This window comes from Hippopotamus amphibius, chromosome 4, assembly GCF_030028045.1.
Source record: "Hippopotamus amphibius kiboko isolate mHipAmp2 chromosome 4, mHipAmp2.hap2, whole genome shotgun sequence".
NCBI lineage: Eukaryota > Metazoa > Chordata > Mammalia > Artiodactyla > Hippopotamidae > Hippopotamus > Hippopotamus amphibius.
This window is the reverse complement of record NC_080189.1, coordinates 136,594,944-136,613,686: the sequence shown is the minus strand read 5'-3', so window position 1 is coordinate 136,613,686 and position 18,743 is coordinate 136,594,944. Positions and strand designations below refer to the sequence as shown.

Genomic DNA, 18,743 nt, shown 5'->3' with positions numbered 1-18,743 from the left:
ATCTAGAGAGTGTCATACAGAGTGGAGTAAGTCAGAAAGAGAAAAACAACTATCATGTATTAATGTATATATGCAGAATCTAGAAAAATGGTATAGATCAACCAGCCTGCAAAGTAGAAACAGAGACACAGATGTAGAGAACAAACATGGACACCAAGGGGTTGGGGTGGGATGAACTGGGAGATTGGGATTGCCATACATACATTACCAATAAGAAAATATATCAAATTGTACACTTTAAATATATGCAGTTTTTGTATGTCAATTATATCTCAATAAAATTCTTTAAAAAAAAAAGTCATGGTCTTCACATGGCCTTCACTTCCCATTCTTGTTCTCCACTTATTCTGGGTTATTTCAATTGAAGCCAGAGACTGGTTACTCCATATATTGTTTATAACACCACACATTATTTTCACTTTTGCAGACACATAGAGTTCTGATCATTTCTGGACTTGATCTATATGTACATGTACATATGCACCTAAAATTCAGCATGTTTCAAACTAAATTTTCCATAACCCCACCACTCCTAAAACTTCCTCCATTTCCAGTATTCCCAGACTCAGTGATATCATCCTCGACTTTGTTGCTCAAGTCAGAACCATGGGGCATATATTTTCAACAGATCTCTTGAATTCACATACATGATTTCCTTCTTAGGATATTGCAACTGGCTTCCCTGCTTCTGGTCATGCTCTGTCCTTACCCATTGCCCTCACCAAATGGTGAGGTGCTCATTTCTCAATGTGAGATTAATTGGTTCACAACTGTGTGTTAGTTTCTCCCCATTGCTTACAGAATCAATTGTGAATGTCTCAGCAAGGCGTACCTGCTCTTCTTCATGATCTCAACCTGCTTGTTCCTCTAGCATAGTTCCTTGTCAGTTCTCCAAATTCACTCTGTGGAAAAGCCTCATAAATTGTATGCACTTCCTTCATACAATGATACTTTACTTTTCCTGTTCCTTCTTTTTTTCAAAAAAACTGGAAAAGTTTAAAATTTTATTTATTTATTTTTAAACAGAGAAGGTGGCTAAGGCCAACAATGGTTAAGTCCTTCACTATGATTTTCAACTAAGTGAGGGAGCCATGGCTGGAACTCAGACTCCTTTTTCAGGTCAAGATACCTTAATATATACATATTCTGAAAGCAGTATTTGCTCATCATACAAGTGTAAGCAACAAGGAAGTATGTATAAGTATAAAGACCTTCTCTCCCCTGTCCCCCACTGTCAAAAGCCTGTGTGTGTACCCTCTCAACTCTTTCCTGCATACATAGACTTTATAAAGGTGAAATAGCATCATGCTATACTCATTGTTCTGAAACTTGCTTTTTCTTAATATGTCAAATGTATCCTTCTGTATCATTACATACAGATCCACTCCATTCTTTTTTATAGCCACAAGCGTATTCTAAAACATGCTGTATTTTAACTGTTGTTAGATACAGCTATTGTCTCCACTTCTTTGATATTACACATAATATTGCAACGCACATCTGGGAATGCCTGGGTGGGTATTTCTGTATGGTGGAACAGAATAGTGTATAGAGTGGAACCACAGAGCTGAAGAACATGCATATTTACAATTTGGCTGGATCTTGCCATTTGCCCATTTGAAACGTTGGATTCATTTACACTCCATCATGCTGGCCAATACTGGATATAATCAGTCTAATTTCTGCCAGTCCAGTTAGTGAAAAGTACTATCTAATTGTTTCAAGTTATATTTCTCTGATCACTAATGCAGTGGAACATCCTTATTAACCGTTTGTATTTCTTTTTCTGTGAAATGCCTATTCAGACCTCTGCCCAACCTTCTCCTGGTTGCTTGCCTTTCTTGTTTCTCTGTTGACAGTGCCATGTGGAATTTGTCCCCATACCAGTTGCAAGGCCTGGCTCCAGGCCTCTGTGGTCCCCTGCCTCTCCCCGGCAGCATTGGCGTGTCCCAAGCTGCATCCCTGAGAGGCCAGGTGCAGAGCAAGAGCTGCAGGAGCCAGTATCTGGCAGCACCACCAGCCATGCAGAGCGAAGGGAAAACCCGACAGAATTGGCCACCAGGCACGTGTACTCCCCTGCGTCCTCAAAGGTGACACTGCGCAAGGACAGAACCTCTAGCTCCTTGTCGGTGGTGTTAGTGCTCACCGTCTACAAAGAGAGAACAGAGTGTGATGGGAGAGTGCCAGCACCTCCTGTGGGCACCACAGCAGAGTTCACGCGGTGGTGATCCAGCCAGGCTGCAAGGAAAACGCCGCCACCACCACCAGGGCCACAGCCATGGCCGCCGAGGGTCCTCTGCCTCATGTATCCACACCAAGCCCGAAGCCAGTCCCTCCACGCATGTCTTCTGTAGGCCGGGTTAGCACACACCAGGAGGGGGCAGGCAGGCAGCAGGTGACAAAGAGAAGGGCAGGAAGCAAGCAGCAGCGCGAGCCAGGCCAGACTGAGAGCTGGAGAGAGACGGAGACAGCAGGAGGAGAGAGCAGAGGAAGACTGGCACTCATGGGGTGCAGGCAGGTCAGCACAGGCCCCACGGCTCAAAGCAGGCAGTCACAGTGGAGACCAGAGGCGCCGGGGTGCAGAGGTGGCCACGCCGGGAACAGAGTGTGAGCCGGGGATGGGGCATAAGTGGTAGGGCGCACAGGTTGGAGCTGGAGCTCGGGAGGCCAGACAGGCGTGGACAGAGTTGTTACCTGCTTGGGGCCCATGAACACACAGCCAAAAGGCCTTCTCGGCCACGCCTATGAAACTGGAGGCTCGACAGAGGTGCTCGCTGCCCCCCCCCCCATGGACACATTGGCCAGGTGGAGGCGACCGTAGCCCCACACTCACTGATCCACAACTGTAGGGACAAGAGACCCGGCTCAGGCGTAGCAGCCCCGCTGGGCATGGGAATAGCCACACAGAAGTGTCCCCTCTAGACCCCAAGGCTCTGGGGCAGACGTGGGAGACCCCCAAGGAATGGATGGGTAGACTAGGCTGTGCCAGCCAGGAAGGCTGCCTGGAGGAGGCGTGGAGGCACCTCACAGTGGCTGTTGTGGTGTCACCAGATGCACCTTCCCCTCTTCCACCCCTGCAGCCCAGAGCACAGCCCTGGCCGGTGGCCCTCAGAGAGGCCCACCCCAGTGCACTTGACCTGCCCACCACTGGGGTTCCGGCTGGATGCCTCTGAGCTGAGAGCACCTGGCACCACCCACGACTTGTCTGCACTCCTGCTCCTGCCCCTCAGGCCCATCTTGTCTCTAAACAGGTATTTCTCTGTGGGCTGCAAGTGTTGTAATCACCCCACCTCGGGTGGCCCCCACCCCTGGAGCCATGGGAACAAAGCTGAGAGCCCAGCAAGGTGGGCAGGTGGAGAGCCCCGCGCTGCACACAGACAGGAACATGGGACTCACTGCAGGGCCTGGCGAGATGGGGCCCAGACCCACCTCCCAAGCTGACCCCCACTGCTTCTCCCCACAGGTTCAATGCCTGTGCCCCAACCGCTGACCCTTAACCCCCACAGGCCCCCTGCCTGGGATGCCCTCCCTGTCAACACCCAGCCTGCTTGCCATGCCAGCAGCGATGCCTACCTTGAGCACGGTGACATAGGCTGTCAGGCCGCACTTTGCTGCCATTGACCTCCATGTGCTTCAGCCACAGGATGTGGGTCTGTGCGCTGCCGTACACCTTGCAGTGGAATTCCACATCACTGCCCAGCACTGCCGTCTGGTTGGCCGGCAGCCCCACCTGCAGGATGGGCCGGTGCGTACAGCGCTCTGCGGGGCAGACGGGGCTCAGAGGGTGCCTGACCCACGCCCACTCGCTGCCCTCACCCGCCAGCCTGGGCCTCACCTAGCACGTCCAGGGTGTAGGTCTGCCAGATGCTGCTGAACTTGTTCTCCACGACACGTGTAGTTGCCACGGTCTGAGGGCACCACGCTCTCCATGACCAGGCTCCACCGCTGGTGCCACAGCTACACATGGACACGGGAGAGCAGATGACAGGCTGTGACCCACTGGCTGGCGCCGAGGCCCCAGCACCCCTCGCTGGGCCCACCTTGATGCCCCCGGTGTGGTGCTCGCCTCAGAACTCCTTGACGTTCTTCAGCCAGGAGATGGATGGAGTGGGGTTGCCAGCTGTGGGAAGACATTCAGGAGCCTTTCTGAAACCTTGAAAATGTTAAAGTAGGTGGGCTGAGCGATGGGATTCAGAATGTCCTGCTTGAGCAGTGGAGGAGCTGAGGGTGCGGGGCGTGGAGACTATGGGGGCATAGGCAGAGGGTTGGCCGTCTCTAGGGGCGCAGCCCCTTTCTCACTGCACACCTCATATCACCCTGGTTGGCCCTGGAGGATGGCTGGTTAGCCAGAGACGGGTAAGATTCCTCAAGGGAGGAACAATCTAAGACAGGCACAGTCGCAGAGGGGCCAACAGGGGTGGGGCACAGACCCCTAATCCATCTGAGAGAGGTCTCCTGCCCCCAGGGCTGTTTTGCTCTCCATGCCCAGCTCAAATCCACACCTGCTAAACTCGGACCCAGGAGGCAAACAAAGATCATTACCCCAGTCATGTGAGGCCTTTGATTGTTTATGGGATTAACCTGGGAGTGTTAGCCAAGAACTCAATAAAAGCCACGTGGGATGAGTCAGCAAGGCTCTTGATCCTAGAGGTCTTGAGTCCCCCGGTCCCATCTTTCTCTTCAGTCTGTGTCTGTGTTTTCTTCAAGCTTGCGGCACCTGTCACTCACCTTGAGTCGCCGAGCTGATCTCGGCAGCCGGCGGCTGGGCAGCAGAAGCGAACCATGTTGGCCACCGGTACCACCAGCAGCTTCTTGTCCATCCACTCAGGCTGCATCCAGTAAGGGGCCCCTGCTGGCAGAGATGCATGGGAAGGCTGTGACCAGGCTGGGAGCAGAGGCCGGCCTGCCTCTCTCCAGGCTTACTCTCCCCTCCTGTCTGGGGAATGCTGACCTTTTGAAAACCCCCTGCCTGGGATGGACGAGCCTTCAGGAGCCTCAATGCCGCCCCTGGGCATTCAAAAGCCAGGTCCCCTCACTTCCTGTCCTTCTCCCTCAAGAGCCTGCAGCTGGGAGGGTCCAGGGTGCCACACCATTGCTGGGAGCCTTCATGACGCAAAGTTGTTCTCAGGGCGAGCAGCCCAGCCACCCATATAACCCGGAGACTTGAGCACAGCCAGGAGCCCTTTGGAACCTGTGAGACCCCAGGCCACCCTCTCCACCCTGGGCAGCAAGTGGGGACCTGGTGATAGCAGGTCTGGAAGGCCCTGGTCCCCCATCCTGTTTTCCCAAACTGTCCCACCCCCAGGCCCCTCACTCCTGCAGCCTCAGCCATACCGGCCCCGCAGCTGCTCCTGGAGCCTGGGGCCCCGTCTCCTCCACTATAGCACGGAGCTCCTCCCACCCCTCGCCTGCCACCCGGAGCCCAGAACTGGACACCCATTGGCACCCCACCCTAAGGAGACGTCACGGAGGTGGTCCCTGGGCCTCCGTCTCTCCCCTGCCCGATGAGCAGGGGCCCCAGGTGGAAAGTGGGTCCTCAGCTCTGCCAGCCCTGCGTGCCTGGACCCTGGTCTCACCTGTGTCTTCAGCCTCGTCCTCCCCATCTTCATCGTCTCCCAAGGAGGGAGCATCTGCAACACAGGCAAGAGGGAGATGCGGGCAGCAGGCAGGTGCCCTACCTGGGGCCTCCCCTCCCCGCGACCCCCAGGCCGTAGGGTGGGGTGCTGCTCGTGAGCTTCGTGGGCCCCGGCAGGCCCCGCCTGTCACGTGCACGCTGAAGTGGCACAGGACATGCTGGGAGAGATGCTGGCGGCAGCTGTAGGCCCCGGCAACCTCATGGGAGGCGTTGAGCACCTGCAGCCACTGCGGCCCCACCAGGACACGGTCTGAGGGCGCCAGCCCCGTGCCGTCCTTCACCCAGACAGTGGGCCCTGTGGGAGCCCCCGTGGGCAAGTGGCAGCTCAGCTCCACGGTATCCCCGCTGCCGAAGACCAGCTCCTGCTGGCCTGGCGTGAGGCCCGGGACCTCTGCAGGCAAGAGGGGGGACTGTGAGGCAGGCGCCCCAAACCAGGGAGGCTGGGTGCCCCACACCCACCACCACGGCACCGCACAGGCCGGGGAGGCCGCAGCTGGGGGCGTCTGGGAGGGGGCCGAGGTGGCCCTGGGACAGAGGCAGACACCATTAGTGGTGCCACCAGGTCCCCATCCCAAGGACGACCCTGCCTTGGCAGTGCTTATGTAGAGAACAAGCCAGGAACCAGTGCGGCCATTCCCATCACACACCGAACACTCCAATTTCAGAGTGTCATGATGTATTCTTCCTTTCATTTTTCTCAACGATTTAGAAACGCAGGATCCACTCTGACCTCACAGGCGGCAGCAGCAGGAGGTGCAAGTGCTGTGTTTGGCAGACCTTGGCTAAAACAGAGGCTCAGAGGTGCAGGTGGCACAGGGTAGAGACAAGACAATTCATCCCAGGAGGGGGTGCCACTTGGTGCCCCCACCCCTTATCTTGGCTTCAGAAGAAACTCAGGAGCAAAGAACAGACACGGCCCAGGACCAGAAGGGAGCGCCACATTCATACAGCACCCTGGAACTTCCCAGAACAGCCCCGAGCTGACGCAGGCAGGGCCAGCCCGGGCTGGGGGCTCTCGGGGGCGTGAGCAGTCTTGTACCCCAGCTCAGGAGGGTGCCTCTGTAAACTACACCTCAGCAACAAATTAGAGAAAACACACACCCAGAAAAAGATCAGAAATAGAAGCGGATATACTACCAGTGCCGGCCAGCAGGGCCTCACAGGCCAGAGGGGTGAGGGAGCCTAGGACCCCATCTTACAGATGAGGACACAGGCGAGGGGAGGAAGACTCCAGACTTGGCTGGTGAACAGGCCTGAGCAGGGACCCTGAGGCCAGGCCAAGAAGCCCTGGCCCACCTCTCCCTGCAGGTGCAGAGAAGTTGGGGTGGAGGGTCCTTGCCGAGGGCGGATGTCCACTGGGCCCCTCCCCCGCCCAGTGGCTACCCAGATCCCCAGGGGCCAACAAGGCCTGAGACCCAGGGGCTGACCACCTGCAGGTCTCCCTGCCAGAGCCAGCGATGCACGGCACAGGGAGGTGGCCTGGGCCCGGGCCCAGGGTGGGTGGTCCCACCGCAGAGACCCAGCTGGGTTAGTCGCACTGTTACTTGCCATCCTGCTGACACGTGGCCTAGATTCAAGGGCCCAGCTGCCCACTCTGGGCACTCCAGTCCCTGGCGCCTCAGACAGGTCTAATTCTGCCCGCCCACCTCAGGAGCCCCACAAGCTTGGCGCCCACCAGAAGGGTCCCCAAAGTGTCCATGGAGTCTGTACCCCCAGAGGCCCCAGAGTCAGGGGGCTCCTGGCCTGACTTCCAGCCCCCCAGTCCTGGACACGGTGTTATGTGGGGACGACCCAGTGCTGGCAGCCGGCTGAGGCCCCGCAGAAGGCCAAGAATAGGCTGGTTGTGGCAGCCTCAGCCCCAGGCCCCCGGCCCAAGTGGTTGGTTCTGGTTTGGTCTGGGGGGTGACGGCGGGTCAAGCCATCCACACAAGTGTTTGCTTCAACCTGGTCCAGCACGGGGCTGGGAGGACCCAGAACAGCCCCTGGGCCAGCCACGCCTGGCAGCCATCGGTGGTGTTGGGTGGGGGGCAAGACCTGCCCTCTGCCGCGACCCTGACCTGCCCACCACCCTGCCCCACTACGTGACGGTAGAGACCAGGGACCTCCGAACTGGGGCAGGGATGGCAGTAGCGTCTCCACTTCCTACAGGTCCGATCCACCAGGCCCACCCTGCGCAACAAAGGACCCGGGGGAGACCAGGCAGCACCAAGGTGGGGGTGGGGAGGCGTCAGGCAGGGTGACACAGAGTGATACACAGGGCCCAAGGGGGAGCTCCACCCAGGGGGCAGTGGGGGCACATGCCGTGGGCTACTCAGCTCCCCCTCCAAGGGCCTCAGGAAGGAGGCTTTCTTCAACCAAAGGGGGCCCGCCCACACCCACACAGGCACTGGGGCCACACGTGTCGGAAGACAAACATCCTCTGTGCTGTGGTGGGCGCCCACATGCCAGGTGGGGGTGGGCGCAGGCCACTGTGGGTCCCACAGCACCTGCTCCTGCCTGCACCCCCCCCCAAAGGCCTGAGGTTGATGGGGGAGCAGTGGCCCAAGCTGGGCCTCCAGGCATGTCTTCCAGGCCCAGAATCCTCCTCACTCTGCCACTCACAGGCCCCGTGACTCAGTTTCCCCCTAGTGGTCGGCCAGGGAGGCCAGCACAAGCAGTTAGAGCCGGTGAAAGCAGTGGGTGCAAGACCCTCCTGGCCCTGGGGCTATGCCCCAGGATTGATGTCCACCTGGCCACTGTCCACCTGGCCACTGTCCACCTGGACGCAGCTGGAGCCAGTCCGCTTGGGAGGGCTGTGACCCCTGCTGGGGGAAATGTGCTCCCATTTGGGGTCACTACAGTTGAGGGCCCCTCAATGCATGGGAGGTGTGCAGGGGTCAGGCCACACTCTATGAGAGCGGTCTTGGGGGAGACTCCAGAGAACAAACATCACATTCAGACCCAATTTAAAGGAGTTCCCTGGAGCTGGGGGAGGAAGAGCAAAGCCCTCTGGTCCTGGATGTGTGTGGAGCTTTCCATCGCCAGGTACATGCTTTAAATAGCCGGAAGGGGAGCCCTGAAAGGACCCAGAAGTCATGGACTTCCTGCCTCCCTACCTGGAAACAATCTGAAAAGTGTTTGCAACGAAGTTAGGAAAACAAAAGAAAGGGGTGGGGTGGGGGCTTCCCTGGTGGCTCAGGGTTAAGAATCCGCCTGCCAATGCTGGGGACACGGGCTGGAGCTGTGGACATGGGTTCGAGCTATGGTCTGGGAAGATCCCATTGCCTCAGAGCGGCTAAGTCCGTGCACCACAACTGCTGAGCCTGTGCTCTAGAGCCCATGAGCCATAACTACTGAGGCCCGCACACCTAGAGCCCATGCTCCACAATGCGAGAGGCCACCGCAATGGGAAGTCCATGCACCACAACAAAGAGCAGCCCTTGCTTGCCACAACCATAGAAACCCTGCACGCAACAACGAAGACCAAAACAGCCAATAAATAAATATATATATAAATAAATATGTTTATTAAAAAAAAAGGGGTGGGATCTGGAGGAGGCCCGGTGGAATAAGGAGGGCTTTACAGGATTATCCAACCTAATCCTCCCACAACCCTTCCCTTATCCTGGACAGACAAGGAAACAGGCTGCAGGAAAGCACCCAGAGCTAGGGTGGGCAGCTGGCAGCCTTGGGTCCAGCAGGACCTGGGGTCAAGGAACCCCCAGCCTCCCAGCCAGAAGAGGCTCCTCGCCGTTCATTCACTCGGAAATCACTCAGGCCTGCCTGGGCACCCCTCCCCCAGACCCGTGCCTGGGTAGACTCCAACCTAGGTCCTCAAAGAGACCCCTAGCTCCTCTCTAGGTTCAACTGCAAAATGGGGCACGCCAGGCCCCAGATGGGGCCCAAGTGGGACTTGCGGCCCTGGGGGGTGGGGATGGAGGGGTGTTCCTCGGCCCAGGGCAGGGGATCAGAGGCCAGAAGTCCAGCCTCGGGCTCTGCCCAGGTTAACGAACCACCCAGAGGCCCGCGGGCCTCAAAGTCCAGCCCTGATAAGGAGCAGGTAGGGGGAGGTTCATCCAGTGCCTTCCCAACAAGTACCCTGCACCCCCAGAGACCCCTCCTGGCTGGGTGGGTCCCCATCAACTTTCGTGCCTGGTTGGGACCCCTGCCCGGCCCTCACTGAGAACGTGGCTTCCTGTGGAGATGGAGGCTGCCCTGGTTGGACCTGCGGCGGCCAGGGCAGTCCAGCAGCGGACACCTTCCCCACTGTCCTTGACCCCTGCCAGCGCTGGCTCCATAATTTATGTTCTCGGGAAAGTGCCAGGCTGGGACCTTTGGCAATTGCATGAGGCCTCTGCATCTTTACTGCCTGGCCAGTGGCCCAGCTCGTTCAGGAACTGGATTAAATTTATTGACCTATCAACTCACTACCTGTGTTAGGGGAAACACACTGAAACCGCCCACCCTGGCCAGGCAGACAGCAACACTTTGCATGAGTTATTTATGATAGGAAATCCTGGTAAGGAACAGGGAAGAAGCCACCACCAACCGGAAGAATAGAAACGCCAGTCCACATGTCCTACCCACCTCCCAGAACTCTCCTCGCCAGAGTCCATCTTGGCTGAGAGATGTGCACGCAACCACAAAGGACCCTAAGTCAGAGTGATTGGCCAGAGGCAACCAGGAAACCCACCCCATCACCATAAAACCCGAGACTGTGAGCCACGTGGCAGAGCATCCTCCTGGGTTCCCTGACCCTCCTGCACTCCGCCTGGGCACCCCTGCTCGATAAAGTCTCTTGCTTTGTCAGCACGTGTGTCTCCTCAGACAATTCATTTCCAAGTGTTAGACAAGAGCCCCTCTCCGGCCCTGGGAGGGGTCTCCCTTCCTGCAACAACTAGCAACCCAGAGGAGACACCTTCTTCTCTATGGCTGACATCTCGACAACTTGGGATACTCGAGGACAAGCTCACCTGCCGATGGACCAGACCCAGCAGCAGCAGCCAGGACTCTTTTTGTCCCTGATCTCCTCCCAAAGCAAACGACTGGCCAGAGTGTGCCGACTGGGTAAGGGATAACACACTTCGCTGACTTCTCTCCCCTACCTTCTCTCTTTCCTCTTTTCAACCCCTCCTTTCCTATGCTTTTTTCTTCTGTCTTGGTTCTGGATGCAGGAATTCAGTTGAAGGGCCTCAGCCTGAGCCGAGGGCCGGAGCCTGATCACCTCTGGTGCGCAGAGAACTCTAATTCTGGCCTGGTACCTGACATCTGGCTTCTGGTTGGGCCAGGTTCCTGTCCTCCCTTTCTGGAAGCCCAGGGAAAAGTCCTGTAACGCCTGGGCATCTGCAGGTGGCAGGAGATGTCTGTAAGGCCACCCCTTTTGTCTCCCCTCCTTTCCCTCTTCTTTCAATCTGGCCTCTTTTCCTCCCTTGGAAGACCCAAGGTATTTCTGCAAACTCTGTCTGTCGATACTCAGACCTGGAGTCCGGAGTCTTTGTAAGAGATTTTCTGAGACTACAACCTTCCCTCCCCATCAATCAGGCTTTCTGCTCTTGGGGAGATAGTTAGCCCACTTTAGCCCTCCGTCAGGTGCCCTGTTTCTATAAGCTCAGCCATTTGATTCTTCATTTGGCCAAGTGCTTCTGGGTGGAAATGAGAGACGGGGTTCGGTATAGTCGCACCTGGACTTGGGTGAAAATTAATACCACAGACGTGTGTCTAGGGGTTCACTTGCCTACTGGGACCAGCGCTGCAGCCCCTCTGATTGCTTTGGCGTGTATACAATCAGGTGCTCTGGACCAAGAGAGCGTACAACCTCTCTAGGATCAGAAACAGGGGCATCCATCCCAGTACTGGTCCCCTAGCAATAGGATATAAACTGTACCGCCGTTGAAACGGAAAATAAGCCTAGTTTCCCCCGCTACGTTGTCTTCTGATCCACTGGAAGGGATACCAACTGGATAGACTAAAAAGAAAAAGTCCTTTTGACAAGGGCCAAGATGGAAGACCCCCTTGATTTTCTCCTGACCCCCATCGGTTCAGACAGGGAGGAGAGGGGGAGGGGAAGTTCCGACTGCCCCGTAAGTCACGAGATCTGAGGGAAGGCTGCCTACAGCCACCTCGGCTCAGCCTCCATGTCTCTTCCCCCATGGAATTAGGATCAGGAAATAAGCTTTGCCCTCCAGAGGGAGAAAGGTCATCCTCACACAAAATTTGTCCCCTAAGAGAGGTACCAGATGGGGAAGGGAGAACCATGCGGGTTCGTGTTCCCTTTTCCATGCAAGACATCACACAATGTAGGGAACAACTGGGTTCATATTCTGAAAAGCCCCAAAAGTTTAGGGACGAATTTGAGCATCTTAGCCTCAACTCCTCCCTCACCTGGAGGGATGTGATGGTCGTTCTCACCTGGAGTTGTAATGATGAAGGAAAAGCTAGAATCCTAGATCAGGCTAGAAAAGTGGCTGGTGAACCGCAGCAGGCAGATGCCGAGGCGGCCCCTGCAGAAGACGCAGTCCCTTTGGCAGAGCCCAACACCATGGCAAGAAGGGAGTCTCTAAAACACCTCCGTACTTGCCTACTGCAGTGGGTGACCGCGGTATGGAAGGCCACTCATTATAATAAGATAAAAGAGGTTACATGAGAAGAGAGAATCCAGCCCTTTTTTTTGGGAAGACTTACAGAAGCCTCCAAAAATTTTACCTGAACAGACCTAGAAAGTATTGAAGGAAGAGTCCTGCTGGCCTATCCCTTCATAACCCAGGCAGCCCCAGACATAAGGAGAAAATTGCAAAAACGAGAAAAAGGACCAGAGACCCCAATCTCCGAGTCAGTGGAGGAGACAACAGGGTGTTTTTAAATAGGAGCCGGGAGGAAGAGGCCTAAAAGGAGGAAAGAGATGCCCAAAAGGACAGAAGGATAGAGAAGCAGACCCGATTCTCAGCCCATCAACAGGCAAAAACCTTGCCTTAGTTCACCTTACCACAGTGCGAGGGTCACAGAGCAAGAAAGAAAAAAGGACCTTAAGGATCCATTGTGGCTGAGACCACCCAGTGTGCCTACTGCCAGGAGGGCAGACACGAAAGGGGAGTGTCCACATCGCCCTAAGGGATGGCGTATGGAGACCCCTTCACCTGCTCCGTCTGTGTCAGTCCTGGGAAATCAGGACCGCTGATGCCCTGCGGCTTGAGAAACCCCGGCGAATGGCGAGACCCAAATCACTCCTCTCGACCCTCAGGTGACCCTGCAAGTAGCGGGTGAGGATGTGAACTTCCCTTTGGATATGGGGGCTGCCTGCTCTGTTCTTCCTTCCTAACTAGGACCTTTCGACTCCCTGACAAAAATGGTGACAAGGGTAGACGGAAAACCCCCAAATCCAAATTTTACTAAGCCCCTTCATCGTAAGGTGGGTGACTGGCAAGGGGCCCACCCCTTCTTATATGTCCCCGGTTGCCCTGCTCCCTACCAGGGAGAGACCTTTGCTGCCTCCAGACCAGAGTGACTTGGGGAAAACTAGAAACCAATAACTTTCTTTGTCTGGTGTCTGAACGTTTACAGTCAGACACAGAAAAAGAAAATTCCCTCCCTTTCTCAGATGAGGTTAATCCCCACGTGTGGGATGTCTCCAGCCCAGGGCTAACATCCTCCTTAGTCCAAATGCTCCCCACCCCTGGAAAAGACAGTACCCCTTAAATCCAGAAACGCTTGAGGGCCTTAGACCACTAGGTAACAAATACTGGGATGCTGGAATCCTAACTCCCTGAAACACTCCAATCCTACCTGCTAAGAAACCAGATGGATCTTATCGATCCGTCCAGGATCTGAGAGCAGTTAACCAGGGTGTGGTTCCCATCCACCCCACAGTCCCAAACCCATATACCCTTCTAGCCCAGATCCCAGGAACTGCTAGGTGCTTTTCAGGCCTGGACCCTAAGGATGCTTCCTTTTGCATTCCCCTCCATCCCAAGTCCCAAAAGCTCTTTGCCTTTGAGTGGCGGGACCTAGGAACAAGGCAAGCCATACAACTTTGCTGGACGCGACTACTGCAGGGGTTTAGAGATAGACCCCATATTTTTGGGACTTCCTTGGGAAGAGAAATGAAAGAATTAACTTCAACAAACAGTAACCTAACACAAGGTGTAGGTGACTTGCACACAGCAAACGCAGATTTTACCAGCTCTCAAATGGATACAAGTAAAACCCTGAATGTTCTTTTAGAAACATTCAGGGTATTGAGGATCCCCTAAGAAAGCTCAGATAGGTTTAACCCAAGTAAGTAAGATACCCTGGGTTCATAATCACAGAGGAGAAAAGAATGCTCGACCCCCAGAGGAGATCCCTTATCTCAAATACCCCTCATCCCCAAACGTGGAAGCAGCTTAGGGGATTTTTAGGGGTGACTGGGTTTTGCCCAGCCTGGATCCCTGGTTATGAGAATCTGGCCCGACCCCTGTATGAAAACTGAAAGGGAAAGAGGAAGGGCCACCTGAATGGGATGAGACCTGTAAGGCTGCCTTTACCTCCTTGAGAGAGGCTGTCACTACGGCTCCAGCTTTAGGCCTCCTGCACCTGGGAAAGCTTTTCAGGCTAGAAGTCTCTGAGAGGGTAGGAACTGCTCTTGGCATGTTAGGACAAATGGTGGGGTCTGTATTACAGCGCGTGGCTTACCTCTCAAAACCACCAGGCGTTGTTTAGCCACCCTTTGGCTACCCCACTTGCCTCCAAGCAGTAGCAGCCACTGCTCTTATGGTCAAAGAAGCCTGCAAGCTGACTCTGGGTCAGCCCACCATGGTGTCTACGCCGTACCAGGTGCAGGCAGTCTTGAAGACTAAAGGAGATAGATGGATGACGGGGGGGAGGGAGGATCACCCAATACCAGGCCCTCCTCCTCGACACTCCAGAAATAAAACCAAGGGTCTGTCAGGCTTTGAATCCAGCCACCTTAATACCAGACCCTCATACTTCCCCTTTAGACCACCAATGCGTGCAAGTCATAGATGAATGATGCTCTTCTCACCTCGACCTATCTGAGACACCCCAACCAACCCAGAGAAAGAATGGTACACAGGTGGCAGTAGTTTTGTAGAAAAAGGAGAGAGGAAGGTGGGATATGCCGCAGTCAGCCTAGAAAAAAGCTGGGAGAGTGGGTGTCTTCCCCGAGGCACATCAGCCCAGAAGGCTGAACTTTTTACCCTGACAAGGACTCTGGAACCCGGGGAGGGGAAGAGGATTAACATCTATACAGATTCTAAGTATGCTTTCCCCATCCTGCATACCCCTGCAGCGATCTGGAAGGAAAGAGGGATGCTCAGTGCCGGAAAGTCTCATTAAACACAAAGAGCTTATTCTCAGGCTCCTGAAGGCAGTCAATCTTCCCGCTAAATTAGCTGTCATCCATCACAAGGGTCACCAAAAGGGGGAAGGAAAGGAGGCCCAGGCAAATAGGAAAACTGATGAAGAAGCAAAACGAGCTGCTAGGGCAGCTACTACCCCTCTGCTGCTATCTGTCCCCTTTTTCCCAAGGAAACCCTGACTCCAAATTATACCCCAGAGGAACATCCCCGATATGCCAAGCGGGGTTGAGAGGTTGGGTTATATGGGTAGTTCCAGACTGTCCAGGCTCAAGTAATACTCCCCGACTCTCAAGTCTAGAAAATTGTTAACTCCTTACACAAAAGCACCCATTTTGGAAGAGATGATCTGGAAACCTTGCTTTATGCCCATTCTCTACCACCCCTAGTTGGCTAAGATTATTCAGCAAATTACACAGAACTGTGATACCTGTCTAAGAAACAATCCAAAAACCAGACCTTAAACCTGTCTAACACAGGGGGTCATATCCTGGAGAAGCCTGGCAGATGGATTTTACAGATGTGCCAAAAACGCAAGAGTTTTCCTATGTACTCGTGTTTGTTGACACGTTCACAGGATGGATCGAAGGGTTCCCTACTAGGACAGAGAGAACTACAGAAGTCTGTAAGGCTTTGTTAAAGGACATAGTGTCTAGGTTTGGGCTGCCCCGATCGCCACAGAGCAACGATGGGCCCTCGTTCATAGCCATGATATCCCAGAACCTGGCTGCATGCTCAGGAATCAATTACCAGCCTCCACTCAACCTGGTTGACCTCAAGCCTCAGGGAAGGCACAGGGAGACAACCAGACTCTAAGAAGAACCCTGACTCAATTATGTCCAGAAACACATAACAAATGGATCCATATGCTACCCACAGCCCTCAGGAGGGTCCAGGCAGCCCCCAAACGACCATTACCATTAAGCCCTTACGAAATGATGTACAGGCACCCTATTGTAATTTCTGATTTGATTTTGATGAGGACACCAATGCACTCCTGAAGCAATATAACCGATTTGGGAAGGTTTCAACAAGAAACTCCAACAGTATGGGGAATGAGTCCTTCCTAAACCACAGGAACACTTGAAAAAACCCCAAGCAGAGCCAAGGGGCCAAGTGTTAGTAAAAACCTGGCAAGAGAAGGGGTGTCTGAGTCAGCTATCAGAGAAATGGACAGGGCCGTGTCACGTTATTCTAGTACCTCAACTGCTGTCAAAGTGCGTGGCCTGTCTGCCTGGGTCCATGATTCCAGAATAAAACCCGATTATCTATAGGAAGGGGAGACGGAGACTGAGACGCCAAAACCAGAAGACAACTGTTCCTGTGACCCCGTTGAAGACCTCAGAGTCAAGACTCCCTCAGATAAGTAAGAAAGTACCCTATGATGTTCCTCCTCTTCCTGATTATGCCTCCCTGTGCAACTATTAACCTCTTCCTTAACGATGCATACACACGTGCAAACCACAGTGCTTCTCGCCTTACCCTTCCTACCTCTGTTGGATGTGCGTTAGCGCCAGAAGTTGGAGGTATGTTCAACCTATCCCAGGGTATCAGTGGCCCACAATTCCAGCGCAGCTATATGCTACCACTCAACATACCTCTTCTGGCCATGACATGGCCTTTTTGGTAAAAAGGGAGAAACGCTTTATGCCTTAGTACCAACAACAACTGGCTACATTTACCCCCATGATGACATCTGTAATGCCACCTGAACCCTTTCCTCCTTTGACTAACATTCCCCAAGTGACCTTCCCTACTTGCTTCAGAAACAACTCCCCAATAGGGGTGTGCTGGGGGATCTGGACAGCTCACAATGTGGAATAACCTTCAGTGTCAGAACTGACGGAAAGAATCGGGATCTAAAAGCTGCTCTAGGGTATTAAGACTTAGCCCAAGGCCTGGGAACTAGACTCCCTAGCACAACTGACACACTATATCTGTCTCCAGGCACCAGGCTCTCCTCAGTCCCAAAAATCCATGTTCTGTTCAGGATGACAAAAACACCCACCCAATCATCCTGGCTTCTAAACTGGACGGGTAACTCTGACCCTTGCTACTCCCTCGTAGGGGTCTCCACCCCAAGAACTTAACCCTATGGTAGGGACCTAAACATAACACTCTCTACCTCGAGGGCAGGTCCCAGGATGCCTTTCAGTATTTGAATCCCTTTCTAAATGCCTGCACTGCTACCTCCTTTGCAGCAAGTGGAATAACATCTCCTCCCAGGTGCTAAAGGACTGCCTCTGTTCTGTTATGCTGTGTTCCAGCTGTAAGGCAGATGGAAGCCCTGGCCCTCTCTGGCAAACTCGTTTTGTTGCCCAGCCTAAAGCCAGCCAAGAGGACTACTTCATATGCGGGAATAGGATTGACTTATCTCTGCTGCCTTTCTGGTCAGGAACCTGCTCTATAGGGTACAGCATGTCCCATACAGATCTGGCCTGGAGTAATGCCTGCTTGCTTCTGCCAGTATATATACCCACCCCAGGATACATCGTGCAGCAGTGCTTACCCCCTTATCCCTGGCCCTGGGATGGACCACAGGTTTGGCAGGAGCTGCCACTGGAGAGACTTCTTTGCATAAGTTTCAGCAGCTTTCTAGCGACACTGCTGTAACCATAGAAACACTGCGAACACCCTCCAACGTCTACAATCCTAGTTACATTCCCTCGCCCCAGTTAGATTCCTCCAGGGCCCCATGCTTGTGCGGGACAGCCCGGTGCCAAGATGCGCTCCCGCCCCTCCCCTCTCAGACCCTCCACGTTCCGCAGGACCTTGACTGCCAGCGGGCTTCTGCGGCTAGCTCCACATCGCTGGTACATCGGCCCTCTTACCCCCCTGCACCCGCCTGGTGTTCCATGCGCATCCCTGTGGGGGAATCATCTTAGCTCACAGAACAAGACAGCTGGCCGAGCGAAATGGAGGCACTAGAAGGTGTCGCCTGGTCATGCAGGCCACTGAGGGGCTGGGGCCTGGCTGAGGGCTGACGCCTCTCGCTTTCCCTGAAACTGGCCCTGAACTTGGGCCTGAAGGGGGCTGGGGGAGCGGTACCAACAGCAGAAACTTGCCTTCAGTGCAGAACCCTCAAAACAATGGAAAGCCTGGAAATGCAGCCGGAGCCCTCCCGACAGCGCCCAGGGGCAGACAGCGCCCTGCTAGGGAACCGCGGGGGGCGGGAGCTGCGAATGTCACCGCGGTACCCAGTTCTCCGCCACAGCCTCGCACCTGGGTGGCAGCCCTGCAGCTCCAGGCGCTCCACAAACTGCCTCGCCAGCTCTGGCCCCAATCTCCGGGTAGGGAGGGTGGCAGAAACCCGGACGCTGGCCCCTCTATACCCAGAGCGCGCCCTGGAGCCCACTCAGATCTCCGGCGCCCCACACCCACCCAGACGCCCGTTCCCGGCCCCGGAGCCCCTCCCCAGTACCCGCCGGGTCCTTCTGTACCTGCCACTCTCCGCACGACGCGTTGCTCCAAGTCCTGGGACCCGGAGACGGCGCCGGTCACGACTGCCACGGCCACGCAGAACGCGAGGGCGCAAGCCGGGGCGCCCATAGCGGGGGCAGGTGTTCAGGGGTCGTCAGGCGGCGCCGTTCTGGAGTCTGCTGGAGGAGGCAGGCCACTCGTTACTTGGGCTGGCCAGGGCGCGCAAGGGCGGAGGCGGTGGTGGCTGGGCTCCCGCGCCCAGGCTCCTCTAAGCCCGGGCCGCCCCGCCCGCCGCGGTCCTTCCCTCTCCCTTCTATCCCCGGCTGCTGCAGAGCCCTCCCAGGGCGGCGGCGGCGGCA

At 55.1% G+C, this 18,743-nt stretch overlaps 1 pseudogene; it reads right to left on the bottom strand.

The window, feature by feature from the left end:
• Positions 1–2,551: 2,551 nt before the first annotated feature.
• LOC130851952 (fibroblast growth factor receptor 3-like) lies at positions 2,552–18,513 on the bottom strand (annotated as a pseudogene).
• Positions 18,514–18,743: the final 230 nt, after the last annotated feature.